Raw genomic sequence first — 13,443 nt, 5'->3', positions numbered from 1 at the left:
TGCCTTGCTGCAATCCAATATTTACCAACATTAACTTATTTACTATTTAGTTTCTCATAATTCTCTCTATAGCCAATGTAACCAACACAGGTCAAAAAAACATGGCTACTGCATTTATCTCACCTTTGTCTGGATACCTGGGAAGTGGATGGAGTTGACCTCGCTCCAACCTGAGCTTCTGAAATGCAGTCTCTTATTTAACTGCCTTGGTTATTTAGACGCAATGATTATTCTCGGTGACTTCTTCCAGCTCTTCCCTCTGTACAATAATTAAAACACATATTGTTCTTACACTCTCATTTTTACCAAATTATTATTCTTATCTATTATGTGTTACTTGGTATGGTTAAATATAGTTTATGATCCATGTATGTGATTTTGGAACTCAGTTTTTATTTTTAATTTGTGTGTGTGTGGGGGGGGTAGTGTGTGTGAAAACACATGAGTATTCCTACAGAAGCCAGAGAAGAAGAAGAAGGTGTTGGTTCCCAGAGACCTGGAGCTACAGGCAGCTGTGAGTCTCCCAATGTGGGCGCTGAGAACCAAACTCTAATCCTCTGGAAGAACAATAGGCAGTCTTAAATGCTGAGCCATTTCTCCAGTCCAAAATCTCTTTTTTTTTTTAATCTTTGATTGTAATTACAAAGTTCTATTTTTTCATACAGAGTCATATTAGGGCTATATTTGAGTCCCTTGAAACAGGAAATCTCAAGTTGAGCTGGCTGTGTTGTTTCACAGGTTTACCATTTTCTATAAACCTCCCCCTCAGCCCTCTTTTGCTCTCACCCTCACATCTAATTGGTAGATTACCATCACTGACTTTATCTGCTGAATATCACCAAATCTCTTAACTGACTTAAGGGGCTTCAGCATTATCAGGATGTCTGTATCTTCCCCTAGATGGTTCCAACAACTTCTAATTTACTCCAGCCATCAATGGTCTGTCCTTGCTTTCAGTTTCAATTCTAAGCTATTTGACAGGAAAAACACTCTACTGACTGGCCAGATCTCTTTGCTTTCCCTTTTCTAGGCAGACGCATAAGGTTTAGGCTATCTTTGCAATAGAAACTGCAGTATTAATTCTTAGATTGATCTTAGGCTCTGGGAAGGTTACATCTTATGTCTTCCCATCTATGTAGTTCATGTTGTCCTTGATTTCAAAACAATATTTCAAACTTAGCCCCCAAGCATTGTGATTGAAGGAATGCATCATCACACTCAGTTTAGGAGGCCTCTCCTCTCTCCTGACAGAGTTACCCATGTCTTCTTCACACAGAAACTTAAAGCTAATGTTCACACACACACACAGAGAGAGAGAGAGAGAGAGAGAGAGAGAGAGAGAGAGAGAGAGAGAGAGAGAGAGAGAGAGAGAGAGAGAGAGAGAGAGAGAGAGAGAAACAGAGAGGAGAGGAGAGAATGTGTCTGGAATGCATTCTTAAAACTTCAAATCCTCCCACCCCAGTGACATTATTGTTCAAACAAAGCCATAGCCCTAACACTTCTGGACAGTTCCACTAACTGAGGAATAGTCTAGTGTGTGTGTGTCTATGTGTCTCTGTGTCTCTGTGTCTCTGTGTCTCTTCTCTTCTCTCTCTCTCTCTCTCTCTCTCTCTCTCTCTCTCTCTCTCTCTCTCTCTCTCTCTTTCTCTCTCTCTCTCTTCAGTTTTGCTATATTCTAGCCCAGGCTGGACAAAACTGTCTCTCTTTCTGCTCTCTTCTTCCTGGTGCTGGTGTTACAGGCCTAACCCACTGTACTAGTTACCATTTCTCACTGCTAAGCTCAAAAGCTCAACAGAAACTACTTAAGGAAGGATTTATTTTGGCTCACATTTGAAGGCTGTAGCTCATCATGACTAAGAGTTACAGCGGCAGGAACTATAGAGGCAGCTTCTGACAGTGCTTACTTAGTTAGGAATCATACACAAACACATCCTGGAGCTCTATTAGCTTTTTTTCCACTCCAGCCCATGCATTGGTACCCAGCTAAGTGTGTGACTCTATATTTTAATAAACTCAATCTAAATAATATGTCAGAAGCATGCCTAGAAATATGTTTTCATGATAGTTATAAATTGTATTGGGTTACAATCAATATTAACCATGGCAACCCCTGTCTTAATTACTGTTCTATTGCTGTGAAGAGACACCATGAACAAGGCTCATAAAAGAGAGTATTTCATTGGTGGCTTGCTTGGAGGGTTGGCCCGTGATCATAGTGACAGGAACACATAATCATATCACTAAAGCAGTAGGTGAGAGCTGTACATCTTAATCCACAGGCAACAAGGCAACAAGCAGAGAGAGACGTAGACAGAGACAGAGAGACAGACAGACACACACACACACACACACAAACACAGAGAGAGAGAGAGAGAGAGAGAGAGAGAGAGAGAGAGAGAGAGAGAGGAGAGGAGAGAATGTGTCTGGAATGCGTTCTTAAAACTTCAAATCCTCCCACCCCAGTGACATTGTTCAAGCAAAGCCATAGCCCTAACACTTCTGGACAGTTCCACTAACTGAGGAATAGTCCAGAGTGGTCAGGACCCTGAACCATTTGGGAAAAGAAGGAGGGGACTGGAAAGAAGAGACGCAGGGGAGTAGCCAGAATATCAAAGGTACAAGATGGGGGTTATATTGGGAAGAGCCTCTGGGAGAAGGGGAACCCAAACCCTGGGCTGGAGAGTTCAGGGTAGGGGTCAGGTATGTCAGCCAGGAGTACTCTGGTAAGAGGTAGCAACTGAGGGATGCTGAGAGAACCTGGCAGCCATGTCTGCTTTGATATGTTAAATAGATGCCTCAGCCATTTGTCCTGGGCTTGAAATTTAACAGATGTGTTCATCTAGCAGATGAAAGCAGTGAGAAAGAAATATTTGTTTGAACATTTTTAGTGAACATAACAAATTATCTTAGTACACAAACTAGTTCTGTCTGTTTTTATAACCCAGATCAGCCTGCGATGTGTGGGAGTAGGATGCAGTTCCATCAACTCCATGAAATTACTTGGGAAGATATCTATGCCTTATGAACGGAAGTAAAAGGAGGAAAATCTTAACATTTATTTCTATGTGCTTTTTAAAACTCAAATAGGGTACATATTGCTTTGCATTTAAAGAAAATATATTAGAAATATTGATGAGATAAATTTTTTGGATCTCACAGTGGTTTTTTTGTTCATTTTAAATTTTGCTTAAGTAAACTTTATTACTTCTTGATTTCTGTACTAGAGAGCTCTATCTATCCTGTTACAAAATTGAGCATCTTGCATTTCTATGATTGGTAGCATACTGTGTTAGAAAAGAGACAGTGGTCTGCAAGATGAAGCATGATTTCTTCAGGGCGTGGCTACTGATGTAGGGCTCTATCTTGGGGCAAAGATACTCATAGAATTGTTATAGACTTCACTCCATCATGCATACATAGATTAACAAGATTGAATTCAGACATCTAAAGAAAGCCAGGTTTGGGCTTTCTTAAAAATGTTTATGTTTAAAGTCTTCAAATGATTAAGCAGCCAACAAATAAATTAACTACACTGTAGTCAGAAATGATTTGGATAATTAGCAAAGTATAAAGCCATTTATGTATTATGACAGACAGACACATTTTGGTTGTAACTTACCCCAGCAACCAAAAATATTAAAATCAGAAAGTGGCAGGATAAGTAGGTACTGTTTATCTTTGGTGCCTTCTGTCCCATTGTATATTGTAGCAGCCAAAAACTGACAGAAACGGCCTTTTTCTGGTTAACTCATTGCTTCTCTGGATAGTGTCTCACAGTGGTCATTAAAATGAAGATCATTGGACAAGAACTGGAATGTTTCTCAAATTAATTTATTTTTCTACTATTTTGTAGCTTTATAATTTCATATCTTTAATGACATTTTTATCTATTAGCTAAGTATTTTCCCTTTACTCCTAAGCACAAGTCCTTTTCTTTTGTTCTTTGCTACTGTCTTAAATAAGAAAGCAGGCAGCTTCATTGTAAACTCAACCCCATATTAACCAGTAATATTATTCATCTGTGCTCCTGTTATGGTCTTGCTAGATATAATTCAATTGTAAAAATTTTTTTCCTGCTGTTAGTCCAAGAATGTTAACCAATCCTCTGCTATGTTATGACACAAATATGAGTGTCTGTTGTCCTTCTCCACAGTGAGGATTTCAGTACAGATCACAATGATGACGCTAACATGTCTGAAGTTTGTCTCTTTTTATAAGCTTAAAAAGATTCTTGTGAGCTTCAGGAAACTCGGATCCTCATCTCACCAGTCAAATGGACTCCAGACAAGTAATCAATAGCCTGTCAATCACTAGCCTAAGCTTTCCACCTATTTATTTCAGAGGGTGGAATTCCTCCCCAGTTCCCTGGTTTTGGCACTCCCCTGCCCCCAATTACCAAGACCATGAGCCTAAAATTCCATGGGCCTAAAAGTTTCAAATGTACACCTATGAAACTTTATACTCTGTCCCTAATATCTACATATTAGTATCTGGCCAAGCCCAGGTGTTTCTTACATCCAGGACTGCTCCAAAGCAGTCAGCCACAGGTGCTTGGCTCACTCAGATTGCTTCAACTAGGCCGCAGGTGTTCTCACACTTCCTGGACAGCAGTGAAACAGCCAGCTCTCTCAAGGGTTTGCCAGAAGCTCAATTTTCGTAGGGCCCCCAAAAATGACACTGCCCTCAATAGCAGGAAGCAATCCAAAGAACATAAGACCTTCATTCAGGACCCACCAACCATCCCTATTTCCTCATTAAAAAAAAAAAGATGTGTTTGTTTGTTTGTTTATATATTTATTATGTGTTCTGTGCTCTGCCTGCAGGACAGAAGAGGAGGAATGTGAGAGATTTGGCTGCCCTTCCTTCATGGTCTTAGCAATTGCTTGCTAAGATATTACTGGCTGCTCCCACCAGATAAACCAGGTGAGTTCATGATATAAAGATCCCTGCTACCTCTGACCTCTGACCTTGCTCATCTCTCTCTCTCTCTCTCTCTCTCTCTCTCTCTCTCTCTCTCTCTCTCTCTCTCTCTCTCTCTCTCTCTCTCTCTCTCTCTCTCTCTCTCTCTCTCTCTCTCTCTCTCTCTCTCTCTCTCTCTTCTCTCCCCCTCCCTCCCTCTCCCTCTCCCTCTCTCTCCCCCTCTCCCTCCCTCTCTCCTTCCCTCCCTTCCTCTCTCTGTCTGTCTCATTTCCTCTGTTTGTGTGTCTGTTCTTTCTAGCTTCCCTTTGTCCTCAAGTTCTTTCTCTCTCTGTCCCTGGGTGCCCCGTTTCTCTCCCTCCCTACCCTCTCTCTCTGCCCTCGCCTCTCACTGTCACTATCCCTTCCCCAGGCCCCCTCCCTATCCACAATAACATTCCTTTATATCAGAAGTGATATGTGGCACATAATCATCTTTACATATCCTAACACTGGTGATTAAACACGGAGACTTTCCGATGAGAGACCAGCATTCTACCAATGAGCCACATCTGTTAGCAAAGCACATTAACATTTTCCAACCATATTTTATCCTCCTCTGTCTGCCTATCTGTCTGTCATACATAAATGGCTTTATACTTTGTTAGTTATACAAATCATTTCTGATTATGACATAGTTATTTTACTTTTTGATTGTTTAATTTTCAAAAATTCGCAATGATTGATTGTGTGTGTGTGTGTGTGTGTGTGTGTGTGTGTGTGTGTGTGTGTGGTGTTTCTGTGCATCAAGGCATGAGTTTGCAGGTCTGAGAATAATTTGGGGTGGCTGGCTCTCTTCTTCTATCATGTGAGTCCCAGCATCAAGAACTCAGCCTATCAGGCTCAGCAGGGAATGCCTTTACCTGCTGAGTCATCTCCCAAGGCTTGTTTATTCTTAATTTATAATTAATAATAGGTGTGATGACTACTTGCTAGATGGTATTCTATAACCCTGAGATTTTCTGATCTGTATAATATTTCCTGTAATTGAAGATGCCTGGGAGGGGTTTTTTAAAAACATAAATTCTCCAATGCATAGAAGAACTGAAAGTATTCCAAAGCTAATTATTTTTCCTAATTAGTTGCCTAATTACATGGCCAGTCAGCCCTAGATTTTCTTATGAAATAAGACACATTCAACATACATGTTGTTTCTATTTTCTTTTTTGTGGCCTCATATTTTCTAAAGAGCCATTTCATTTATTTTTCTGGGGGAAAAACAAAGAAAAAAATATATAAAGTTAATGTATACCCAGACATTTGCAACTTTTCCTAAATGTGCTTGATGTGAGAAAATATAGTTATTCCATCTTACAGGGATTCTGTATTCACAATGCATATGTGTCTTGCACAGTAGAAAAGTTGCTAAAGCAAAACAACAATAACAGAAGTAATTTCTGAATTCTTCCAGTGTTTTCACACACTGTCCAAAGGTCACTTGCAGCAATAGGAAGACAGCCTAACGGCAACATGCTATTGACAGAGGAAAATGATTGATGTGATTTCATGAATTTTCAAGTAATTTAAATAGAGAACACATGCTTTATATGACCTCTGTCTGCAGAGTGAGACCCAGGGTCTCGCCTCACATCTCCAGCATGCTGTCGCGCGGGTATTGATGTGGCAAGATAAACACAAAGGTTCTGTTTGCTCCTTCAAGGAACATGGAATTGCCGTTAATATGTTGACTGACATGGAATCTTCTGGCTCTCCGCACTCAGTTTGGGGGCAGCAAATAATAATAATAAAAAAACACTGGTATCACAATGACTTATGGATGTAATTATAAATCATGATTTTCTAAAACATGTCTTCAGGGGGATGAGAAATACTTTTATATAAAAATTAACCTGATTTATAATTTGTATCAACAATATTAGCATGTAACAATGTAGTTAGGTCTTCCAAAGTACTCATAAAGATTAAAAAATTGCCCTGCATATACTGCTGAATTTCTTCTGTGAGGGCAAACAGCAATCTGCCCTTTTCCTAAATCAACCGAAAGGGCCATCTTTATACAAGTACAGAGTAGTTTTTGAGGGACTCTTGCAAATAGAAATTTCAGTTAACCAGAGGCACACATTCTTGCATTCTACAGAGCATCTGTGACTACAATTTACATCTCTGCATACAAAAAAAAATGCTTCAAAATACAGATTCTCAACCTCCATTTCCTTTTTCAGTTTCCATGGGTATTGGTACAGTAGATTTTGAACACCATGTTCTGCGTGTAGGAAATTCTTAAATAATAATGCTGTGTGCAGTGTTAATTCTCTGAAAGGTTAAAAAAAAAACCCTCAGTGTGTCTTATATAATGTGATCTATTTATACTCTGTCACTAAGGAGTGTCAGCTGCATTTATGCAGAGAGTGAAGAGCAATTCATTTGCACCTTCTGTCCAATTGATCGTTAGCCGTTACCCTAACTGATGGACAACTCTGAGCTACTAGCAAGAATAATCCAAATACAATAAAATATTTTAAGCTGAAACTCTAAAAAAAAAAATGTGAGCAGAGCAGTAGTGGTAGTAGAATTTTGAAGTCTTCCTCTACTGTGAATTAAAAAATTAAGCTCCATCAGAGTATAATATAATAACCACAGTTACTAAGGGGTCATTGAAGTTGCAAACTGCATGTTTTCCACACTTGCTAGTGACTCATAATACGATGTGATTTATTTAATTTTTAAACAACGTGAATCTCTTTGACTATAGAACCTTCCTTAAATTGTGGCAAATTAGGGGCGAGGGGGTGGATTCTGGTTTGCACAGTTCTAAAACAAGTTTTCAAAAAAAAATGTTAAGTGCTCTCCCTGTGTATGTGTAGAACTGAGTCCACCAGTACTTCAAATGTTTCTGTATTCTCAGCCTGCCCTATTTTTGTGCTTCCATTTAACTCTTGAGTGTTTTGACTGCTTCTTGGTATTTGCTGTCTATTTGGTGTTCAGGGTATAGCTTCCTTTGCTCATTATAAAAGATGTTTAGCTCCAGTGTGTGCTTGTGTGTGAGATGCCCCAGGGACCCAGCAACAGCAGCATATACAGAATTAGCTGCCAAGACAGAACACATTCCCACTGTTGCCACAAGTTGTGTATCCTTCCGCTGTGCGTGCGCTATTGCCCCTTATAAAAGGCAGGACCTTCCTCTCCTCACGTTCTGCTTTCCTCCACCCTTGCCCAGAAACAGCCCCTGTGTACGCCCTCTGCAATAACATCCTATGTGACATCTGTCACATGTGTCACTTATGGGATCCCTTACATCATAACCGCTACTGTTACACATGTTCACGTCTATGAAAACTGAAGAAGTGAAAATGTCCACGATGGAGAAGGCATTTGACTGCTCAGTAGTTGATTTAGTTTCTGCATTCTCACTGTTTTCACCCATCCACGATTCTTCTGTCTTCTCCATTCTCCTCAACCCAGGGCTTCTGTCTTAGGCATCAGAACAGTGAAAGCGAAGGACAAATATACAAAAAAAAAAAAAAAAAAAAAAAAAGAGGATTAGAATTGGTCTTTATTCCAATGCTTTCCAGATTTTTTCCTTCTTCTTATGTGACATCAATGCAAAATAAACACAGTTATATATGTAGAAATCTTGATTCTCCTCTACATAGCTGTAGGGACAGTGTCACCCTTGGCGCTCTGAAGGGCACTTCAAGGTTGCCCAATTCAGACATACGTCCACTGCACAAAAGGACACTGTTCAGAGATTGGCAATTAAATCCTTTGAGTCTTTTTTTTTAAATTAGTGGCTTTAAATTACATTAATGGATTTCAGTTTGATTCAGTTTTATTTATTCTTTGCTTGTTTTATTACAGTAAAAAGATGCCACTTATAACCTTACAAATTACATCCCTTTATATTCCTCTTGTGTAGGCGTCTTTTAATTTTCTGTAAACCTTACAGTGTGAAGTATTAATGAGAAGTGGCCTGCAATTCAAGAAAGGAACACAAAGAGAAAGTGCTTTGAAGAATAGAAATGCAAACAAATGCAGAATAAGCAAGCAAAATAGATTGCTCTAAATATATATACTTTTAAATATTAAATTAGATGTAATTTAAAACTCTTCAAATTACTAATTTATGGGTGACAGTTGGTTTCAAATGTACTACTTTTTTTTAACATAGCTGAGGCTCAGATGTATGTTTTCCTTTGCATTTTTTTCTGTAGGAATAAAGCAAAAGCTTTTAAGTATATTTAACAATGTTTACCTAATTATGAAGTAATATATAATAGACAAAAAAAAGGGTGTCGAATTATTTAAGTCAAATTTGACTTAGATGAAAGTGGAATACTTTTAGCTGAGAATATTTGCTTTTACAGTAAATATACTCCCCTCCTTTTTACCATCTGCAAACTAAAAGGTTTATATAGATGCACAACTGTCATACTAACTCTAAGCTTCTTCATTGCTTCACAGGTCATATAGTCTAGAGTCTTTGTGGTATAAACATTATTTTAACTGCTAGGAGGCCAATAAAGAAATTATGTGAAAAGGGTGTGAAAGGCAGGATTTAACATATTTACATAAATCTGCATAAACACATCCAGAAAATTTTCACTTCCCAGCCAAATTTAGTTTGACAGACAAGAGAATTTTTATTCAAATTATAATTTCGGATGGTAACATTCATTTAGGAGACTCCTGTCTTATGTACTCACATAAGATTTTGCCTTTCTTTCTATATACACATTGCAGTCTAATGCCTTGATTTGGAAGGAAGTATTTTTCAGTATTTGTTTTCTTCTACTAAACGGGTGAGTTTCACAAATTCAGAGCATCAGGATTGTCAGAGCCATTTTAAGTGCAGAACATACCTTTGACCAATGAAATTTGCACCATATTTTATCAACCTTTTCAAAATAATCTTTCTAATGAAAATCTTCTATACAAACACAAACATGAGCTTGGCAGTGGCACCATTCATAGAAATATGACCAAGAAAGAGAAATAAATGTGAAACTATCATGTTTTGAGTTGTTGCATTGCTGTATAAGTAACACTATCACAGTCCTGTTCAATGTTTCAGATCGAGGTGTGATTTTTCATTCAGAAAAGGAGAATATTTAGTTATGTTTTACAGTTAACAATTCATATTAAGTTCTATAGAGATAACACATAGCATTTTCTTACATCAAACATACACATGTAAAAGAAAAAAGAATTCTACATACTCAAGCAGCCTATATTTTACATAAGTATGTGCATTAACATGTGTCATTCTGAGGTTTCACAGCATTTTTGCACTGTGAAATTTCTAGAATATTATAAAGGAATACTAAAATCTCTGTATACTTGGGGCTTTCTCTGCCCCGCTCACATATGTTTCTTAAAGATAATCTATGATTCAATGTAGGTTTCCACCATGCTTTAAAGTTCTGGAAAGAAAATCTCTGCAGCCTCTAATTGTATGGATGCAAAGTCCAAACCTTGTTAGTATGCCAAGGAATGGTACTTACATGTTCAAAATTATAAGTGCATGTAATCTCCCCAACATAAACAACATGGTGATTCCTGCATTCCATCTGGCTTTTTCTCCCTTTAAGCGGTTTCTTGAACAAAATTAATTCAGGAAGTATAGAATCAGAGAACTGTCTCTTTGGCAAAAATCTTTAATCTTTAATTACATTTAGAACCTTTGAGCTAAAACTTAACATTGCCTCACTAGGCAATTCCCTTTCCCTCTCCTGACATATAGCTCCACCTAAATAAAGGTCTTTTATGTGTTCTTCCTTTAATGTAAACAAGGGCAATAAGTTCAGCTTGCTCCCATAGTTGTCCCTTTAATAATATGCTTATATTAGTCCAATGTCTTATTCTATTTACTACTTTTCTCCAAACTTAATCTCTAAATTTTTGGAGTGATCATTTTTCTAACATATTTTTCTATTACAGTAAGGACAGCAAACGTCTTTCAACACCTAATTGCAATTGAGCTCTAGCTTGCTTTGATGAATTATGTCATCTTCTTTTGAATTATGTGCTATAATATATGCTTCAATATATATGACTATCAGAATCCCTCCACCCCTCCCCGTCACCTCAAGATACAACTACCTGACCATGACCTCACTGCTTGGGAGCTGACATCATGACATTCACTCATTTATTAACCATGACTGCCTGGTGATATCTCTGATAATATATATACACATATGTATTTAACATTGCATATCTATATAATTTCAGTAAAACCATGCCCTAGTTGCCTCAATTAAATCGCAAATTCCTCAAGGCAAATTCTAAACCAGCCCTACACAATGCATTATAAACAAAGAAAATCTGTGCTGATTGATTATTTAATTGACTGACAATAGCAATTTAACTATGGAGGAACTTATGCAGCATGAATGTGGAAACTTGCAAATGCTTTTCCCAGATCATATTTTCTTAAAATTTTCACTGTCCAGGAACCACTATGAGAATTATCATTAATGTGTTTATAGATTTATTTGCCTTTGCCAAAAAAGCCATGTATAAGATCAAGATGTGAAAGGAACATGAGATGAATAAAACTTGCTATGCTTCTATTCCAGATTTCTGGATGTAAAGAATGCTGCTTCTGCCAGGGCTGCCAAGGAAAGTTAAACGTGTGACTTCAGTAAGTACAGAGTAAATACATTTGAGACTATCTAACATAAATCATCTTTCATTTTAGTACAAATTCTCACAGCCTTTGATATTCTCGTGCCCTCTGTGATTTCCAGTCATTTCAGACACAATAGGTCACTCCATTTTTACCAAATCTGTTTAAGCATAAATTAAAATAAAGCATAAATAAAAATTAAAATATTTTGCATATAGGGGTTAGGGTCTAAGAATGTAGCTCAGTGCTAGAGAATGGGTTGAAGATGCACAAGGCCATGCATTGAAAGTTAGCACCAGAAAAAAAATGTATTTAACAGACATATTTACACAGTCATATACATTGCTGTACTAGTCACAGTAGCCAACACATTCATCTGCTAGGGACCCCTCAGCAGATGAATAAACACAAGTTGGACTGTTTATGTAGAGGAAAAATGACCAGAAAAAAAAAAAGAAGAAAACAGAGGTATCAAAAACAAGGTAAAATGATATATATGTATAAAATTTTCATAATAAAGCTCTGTTTGTGTGTGTGTGTGTGTGTGTGTGTGTGTGTGTGTGTGTGAGAGAGAGAGAGAGAGAGAGAGAGAGAGAGAGAGAGAGAGAGAGAGAGAGAGAGAGAGACAGACAGACAGACAGACAGACAGACAGACAGACAGACAGACAGACAGAGACAGACAGAGACAGAGAGTCACTATATAGCTCTGGTTAGCCTGCAACTCACAGATATCTGCCTCACAAGTATTCACAAGTGGGCTTATGCCACTATCCTTTACAGGCTCTGTTGGTTTAAGTAAGAACAGCGCCCATGAGCTCAGACGTTTAAATGTTTAGTCACTAAGGAGTGTAACTGTTGAGTGGATTAGAAGCATTAGAAGGTGTAGTAGCTTCATTGAAACAGATGTGGCATTGTTACGAGAAGTGTGTCACTTGGGGTGGGCTTTGAGGTTCCCAGAGTCTACACCAAGCCCCTCTCTCTCCCTCACTCACTCACTCACTCACTCACTCACTCCCTCTCTCTCTCTCTCTCTCTCTCGCTCTCTCTCTCTCTCTCTCTCTCCCTACCTGCCTATGAATCAGGATGCAGTTCTCATCTATTTCTCCAGTACCATGTCTGACTTCTGCCATGTCCAGCCATGATGATAATGGACTAACCCTCTGAAACTCTAAGCAAGACACCAACTGAACGTTTTCTTCTATGGTGTCTCTTCACAGCAATAGTACAGTGTCTAAGATACATACTAACTAAAAGTATTAAAAAAAAATCTGTGTTCCAATAAATATTTGGGTAGAAAGTTTTCAGTAGATTGATTAAGAAACATAGCTCTCAAATCTCATATTAGAAAAAAATATGACTCATGTGAGGGTTAACATTTTAATAGAATTATTACTATGTCAAAATAATTTTAGATTTCGATAGTGTAGGTTAAAAAGGACAGCAAAATTCAATTGCTTCTAAAAGTGTGAGAATAAATATGTATATGTGAAACAACTGATGGAAAATATGTGTAACTTTCAACCAATCTTTTTAAATGGTTATTTCTGTGAATTTAATTAATTTCCCATAGTGGAATATATGTATATATATATCACATTCTCTGACATCATCGATACACTTTTCTGCAACACTCACATACAACAAAATACCGTTTTCAAAACTAAATAACTTTTATGAAAGAAAAAGAGAATTCTTTATTTCTTGTACCTATGTTACTCCATGGAACATCCATTTGCTGCAAATAACATTCCACTGTTAATTGACTAATGAGACCTTATGTGATTATGTGTATATATGTACATGATACAAATAGATGATGCTTATAGATGTAGATAGATACAAACATACATACGTACATACATACATACATACATACATACATACATACATACATAGAC

Source organism: Acomys minous (genome assembly GCF_964271855.1).
Source record: "Acomys minous genome assembly, chromosome: 16".
Lineage (NCBI taxonomy): Eukaryota > Metazoa > Chordata > Mammalia > Rodentia > Muridae > Acomys > Acomys minous.
The sequence above is the reverse complement of the archived record's forward strand: the minus strand, read 5'-3'. Positions refer to the sequence as shown.